Below are 6,440 nucleotides of genomic sequence, written 5' to 3'. Positions count from 1 at the left end.
ACTATGATTTTTTTCATATTTGAGCTATGAAGATTTAATCCAAATATTTAGGACTTCAAGGTCAATTAACAACGACAACAACAACAACGACGACGATCCAGTAAAATCCCACAAGTGGGGTCTGGGAAGGGTGTGTATGCAGACCTTACCCCTATCTCGAGCGGGTAGAGAGGTTGTTTCCGAAAGACCCTCAACTCAAGAAGACAAAAAGAAGACGAAAAGAGGTAATATATCAGTACCATCAATAGAAACTATAGGGAAAAGAATAACAGCATCACCAGAACCAGAAAGTAGATGAAAATCAAAGCAATAATCAGTAGATAAAGTTCGGCACTAAGAAGAATGAAAGAGTAGTATGAACTCAACATAAACCACTAACAGTCTAAGACTAAGTCCTAACAGACAAGCCTCACTCTGGTGCGTCGTAGAAATATGCACAACTACCTCCTAACATACAACCTTAATACTCGACCTCTACAACTTCCTGTCTAGGGCTATGTCCTTGGTAATCTGAAGTCACGTCATGTCCTGCCTGATTACCTCTCCCCAATACTTCTTAGGTCGCCCTCTACCTCTCCTCGTACCCACCAAAGCCAGCCGCTCACACCTCTTCACCGGTGCATCTGGACTCCTCCTCTGAACGTGTCCGAACCATCTGAGTCTTGCTTCCTGCAGCTTGTCATCCGTGGGAGATACGCCCACTTTCTCCCGAATATCTTCATTCCTAATCTTATCCATCTTAGTATGCCCGCACATCCACCTCAACATTCTCATTTCAGGTACTTTCATCTTCTGGATATGTGAGTTATTAACTCGCCAACACTCAGCCCCATACAATATGGCTGGTCTAACCACCGCTCTATAAAATTACCTTTGAGTATCGGTGGCACTTTCTTGTCACACAGGACTCCAGACGCTGACCTCCACTTCATCCACCCCACCCTATACGGTGTATGACATCCTTGTCGATCTCTCCATCCCCTGGATAACCGACCCAAGGTACTTGAAACTGCCCCTCTTGGGAATGACCCAAGGTCAATTAAGATTTTGCTATTTTAACGCTAGTTAGTACAAGTTACCTTTTTCTTTTTTCTTTTTATGTTCCTCTCTCAATTTATTTCTATAATTATATGCATTTAATTCTCCTTCTACTATCTCCTAGTGAAGAAAAATATCGACAAAGTCAAAGTTGAAGGGGGTTTAATCTTTAAAAAAAAAGGGTGTATAAATGATTTTACCCAATAAATGACAGATCTATTGCCTTTTCTTGTTTGTACAGTTCAACTTTAGTTGTATTTGTTAAGGCGCCTCCTAATTTTTTTTTAAAATTTTTTTTCTTTGAAAAATCTAAATAAGATATGGATCAACTAATTAGTTTCTATTCAATTTCTACGCTCGGAAAAGCTATTATGACAACTTGATACTCTATATAATTTCATAATGCTTTTAGTATATTGTTTTTAATTTTTAATATTTGGCCTTAGTCACCTATTACTATTACAGATATTCAAATGAAACTACTAATTTGCAATAATGTACACTTCATTCGGTTAAACATTATGAATGCTAATAACGAAAAATATTATAAACTATTTAGTATTATGAACTTTTAATTGTAAATTACCTTATTTTATTCCTAACACAAAAATGTTTATAATAAAAAAAATTATAGTTCCTTTTAATCAAGAGGACAATGTGTAATTAAATAGAAAAATTTATTAGCCATGTGCATAGTATAAACGCTTTTGATTGGATTCATCTTTAACCCAAACATGGTTCGCACGAAAAAAATGGATCTGAATTTAAGTCAACCTATTATTTTAAAAAGAGAAACCAAGAAGTAAATTTCACTATAGTATACGTGGTAGTTTACTTATCGAGAGGCCTATATATACGACATTTGGATCTAGTATTGAAATACTCATACAAAAAATTTTATAAAGCTTGAAGCATTACTCCTAATATGGCGTTGATTAAGCTTAGTTTCATATTCACTATCATTATCATGGCAGCCACTAGTTAGTATTCATCTTTATTTATCTCTACATTATTCTTCCATAATATTGTGTTGGTTAATATGTATATATGCACATCTTTCATACAAATATTGTGTGTTTTATTATATGATGTTTAAATGTGGATTTTTATTATTATGTCGATGATTAGTTGATTATTTATGATTGTGAAATATTTCAGTTAATGTGCCTGGGTTTTCAAAGAAACAAGTTACAGCTACACCAGATATTGATCATGTAATCTCAGGACTCAAAAGGAGAGTGCTCCCACAGTTTAATACTTGTCTCAGATCGTGTACGTCAGATAGCGATTGCAGTGATTGTTGGATTTGTTGTGCTTGTGGGCACAATGCCATATATCCCAATCAATTGGTGTGTTCATCGAATTTTTAGTAGTGGCAGTGACAAATTACTATTATGCATTAGTGTGTCTTTGTGTAATTTCAATGTTTGTTTGTCTTTTCTTATTTACTTGTCTTTTATGCTTTGAAAAATAATAATAATAATTGGATTTGCTAGCTTGTATCAAAGCTAAGCATGTCATTTTCCTTTCCGTTTCCTTTTATAAGTTGATAGCTTTAGTTTGGCAATATTATAGAACATGGAAACATTAAGAGTAGCCCGATGTATTAAACTTTCATTATATGTGAGTTTTGGGGAAGGGTCAAACCACAAGGGTCTATCATACACAGTCTTACCCTGTATTTCTGCAAGAGACTGTTTTTATGGCTCGAACCCGTGATTTTCTGATCACATAACAGCAACTTTACCAGTTAAGTCAAGCGTGTCATTATCCTCTCCTTCATGAAAATATTAAGAACAACCTGATGCATTAAGCTCACGCTATACGCGGAATCGGGAAATGGGCAGGACCACAACGGTCTATTGTACGCAGCCTTACCCTGCATTTCTGCAAGAGGCTATTTCCACGGCTCGAACCCGTGACCTCCTGATCACATGGCAACAACTTTACCAGTTACGCCAAGGTTCCTTCATATGGAAATATTAAGAGCAATTATCAATATTCTTTTGTTAGAGAAAACCATTGAAAATCTATTTCTGCTAAACATTGCTCTCGACTGGAAATTACAGAACATGGAAATATTTGCAACCAAATGATTCAAATTACATTTTGTAAATCATTTGCAAAGACACATACAACAAAAGAGCGTTTCCCTTTTTTAACTGTTTATAATGTGATATTTTTGTTGTTGTGCTCTTGAGAATCCCAATACAAGGAAAAAAGGAAAAAAGAAACTAAACATGAATTTTAAGTACTGTATTTATCAAAAAATATAACTTTTAGAATAAAATCACATATATTACAAACTTCTCAGCTTATTTAGTTAGGTCTAAATACTGTATTTGTCAAAATCTAAGCGTGTCATCTTCTACCTACTTTTCCAGTTTATGCAGTATTATGGACAAAATATAGCCTCCCCCTCCCCCCCCCCCCCAACAAAACCATCCCCACGCAAAATCAATTTATTGGAATACTCAAACGATAATTGTATAGCTCCTTGATATCTCATTTTTCTTCTGGCGTTTTTCTTTTGTCGATAATCACAATATTCGAGCCGACGTGCGCGTACCTCGATTAATTCATATGGGTTCAACTTTTAAAGTTTTTAGTGTTGAACTCATTATATTTTTAAAATTATGAGTTCATATCTACTATTTATGCAATTTTAATAAATTTTTACATATAAATTTTACTCCGCATCGAAATTTAAATTGAACCCGTCGGCAACACATTACATATGCCCTTGGTACCTGCTACCTCCTAAAACAAAGGGCGGGTCGTTACCAACTTTCAAGAGTATTCTATTTTAGGGAAGCCGCCTCCCACCTTATCAAATACCAAGTAATCATGTCCACCAAAGTTTAAACAGATCGAAAGAAATTACCTAATCATATTTCTACTGAAATATAAATCTGATACCTCATAGTACTCAACGCTCTTCATTCTCCGCCTTTTATCTTTCTAAATTTTTAACAAAACTATGGGTGTGTTTGATATAACGGAAAATGTTTTCCGTGAAAAATATTTTTCCAAGAAAATATTTTCTTGAAAAACAAGTAGTAATCTTATTCATTTTCCGGTGTTTGGTATGCAAATTAGGGAAAATGACTTCTCAAGAGTATTCATAAATAATTTAGATATAATAACCATGAAACCATAAACTTTCAAACCAACAACCTTCCGAACCCATAAATTTCATAAACTTTTGAACCGCTAAACTTTCGAAACCGCGGAATTTCGAACCCGTAAACTTTATAATTTCTAAACCCGTAAACTTTATAATTTCTAAACCCGTAAACTTTCAAACACATAAACCTCCGAACTAATAATTTTGGAACTTGTAAAATTTTGAACCTTTAAACCGATAAATAAAAAAATTAAAACTGAAAAATATATAAACAAAAATTTGAAATTACAAAAAAAAACACTTTTTTATGCGGGGTGGTGCAGAAAAATGAAAAAACAGAAATTTAAAATTGCAAAAAAAAAATATTTAAGGTTAAAAAAATAATTTTTTTGCGGGAGAGGGGTGGGCGTGGGGTGGGGTGGAAAGGTAGTAGGGTGGGTGGTAACGGTAAAACTGAAATTTGAAAAAAAAAAAAGGCTTTTTTTAGAGAGAGGGGGTGAAGTGTGTTGGTGAGGGTGGGGAAGGTTGAGAAGGAGTTTTGGAAAATGTTTTCCCTTCTCTTGATAAGGAAAACATTTTCCTCCAATTGGAGGAAAATGAGTTCATAAGGAAAATGCTTTTCAAAACATTTAAGCCAACCAAACATGAAATTTTTTTTTCCTATATCAAACACACCCTATGTCTGAAATCCCTTTTAATATATTGGAAAGTTAAAATCTTTATTAAATTTTTCTTAGTATATAAAGAGCATTTATCATTATATTTTATCAAAGAAAACCATTGTAAATCTACACATTGCTTTCCACCGGAGATATTTGCAATAGAATTTTTGGCAAGCAACTTAAAGATTCAAATTATATTTTGTAAATCATTTGCAAAGACACATTCAATAAAAGATCCTACGAGTGTCACAATTTACATCATATATATCTCTTTTACTGATGCAAATTGGTTTAGAAGTATTGTCAACTATAGTATGTGTAATGTTTTAATTGCGCATAGATTAACAACCAACACTGAAAAAAGAGAAAAGATATGTGCATGTGTTATTACATTTCCTGAACTACTATTAGGTATGGTATTAGTATGGCATTTTAAAAAATTGAATATAAAAAATTTAAACTGAAATATCAAAATATAATACCGAACTGACCAACGAGTACCCTATATAGTTGGCAGTGTTAAAAAAAATATAGTTCAACCTTGCGTTCACGTTATCACGAAACAAATATAGTAATTCACATGGACTAATATGCTATGGTGCTAATTACCAATATATATATATATATATATATATATATATATATATATATATATGTGTGTGTGTGTGTGTGTGTGATATGGAGCAATAAATGAGAAGAAAAATCACATGCACTACTAATCAAATTGGCATGTGATCTTGTCATCCAAGTTTGCAAAATAAGCAATTAACAAGTAGTTAGTTCATTAATTGAATTATGTTCCAAGTGCAAATTACCAATAAGAATATTAAAAAAAGAAAACGAAAAATGCTAATTTGTACCTACAGAGTATTGGTTAAGGAATATAATTATGCTTACAATAAAATGTGACAACATGATCATAGAGATTGTAGTACACCTACGGTTTGGTACGAGGGATAAGGGACAATTAATCTCGGGATTAAATTTGAGATGAGTTTATCTCATGTTTGATTAGAGTAAAATCATGGTATAACTAATTCCGGAATTAGTTATCTCGGGATTATATAGTATTTTTTTATCCTTATAGAAGGGTGGGATAACAAATCACAGGATAACTAATTCTAGAATAATTAATCATGGGATAACTTATTTCCCAATCAAACTGTCACGACCCGAATTTTTCCCCGTCGGGATCGTGATGGCTCCTAACCTTTCAGTTGCTAGGCAAGCCAAGATATAGAAATTAACCCGTTAAGCCATTCACTAGATGACATTAATTTAAAACATCAAAAATTAATAAAGTGCGGAAGTTTATAACTACCCAAATACTTGTACACGACTACCTAGAAATTGGTATCACAATTCACAGACTTCTAAGAGTCACTACAAATACTAGCTGAAAGGAAATACAACTGTCTTTGAATTAAAGTAAAAATAGTAAACTGGAATAACTGGAAGGGAACTCCAGGGTCTGCGACCGCCGGCAGATCTACCTTGGGTCTCTTGTAGGACTGAAGGCAGCACCTCAACTCTGATCAACACGGTCCAGTACCGAAATCTGCACAGAAAGTGCAGAGTGCAGTATCAGTACAATCGACCCCATGTATTGGTAA

At 33.7% G+C, this 6,440-nt stretch overlaps 1 long non-coding RNA gene across 1 annotated transcript; it reads left to right on the top strand.

The window, feature by feature from the left end:
* Positions 1-1,927: 1,927 nt before the first annotated feature.
* On the top strand, positions 1,928-2,634 carry LOC104233380 (uncharacterized). Its single transcript, XR_712622.1, has 2 exons — positions 1,928-2,018; positions 2,197-2,634. It is a non-coding gene; the product is annotated as an uncharacterized lncRNA (long non-coding RNA).
* The last annotated feature ends 3,806 nt before the right edge of the window (positions 2,635-6,440 follow it).

This window comes from Nicotiana sylvestris, chromosome 5 (genome assembly GCF_000393655.2).
Source record: "Nicotiana sylvestris chromosome 5, ASM39365v2, whole genome shotgun sequence".
Taxonomy (NCBI): Eukaryota; Viridiplantae; Streptophyta; class Magnoliopsida; order Solanales; family Solanaceae; genus Nicotiana; species Nicotiana sylvestris.
Note: the sequence above shows the minus strand (reverse complement) of the source record. Positions and strands in the feature narration are given on the sequence as shown.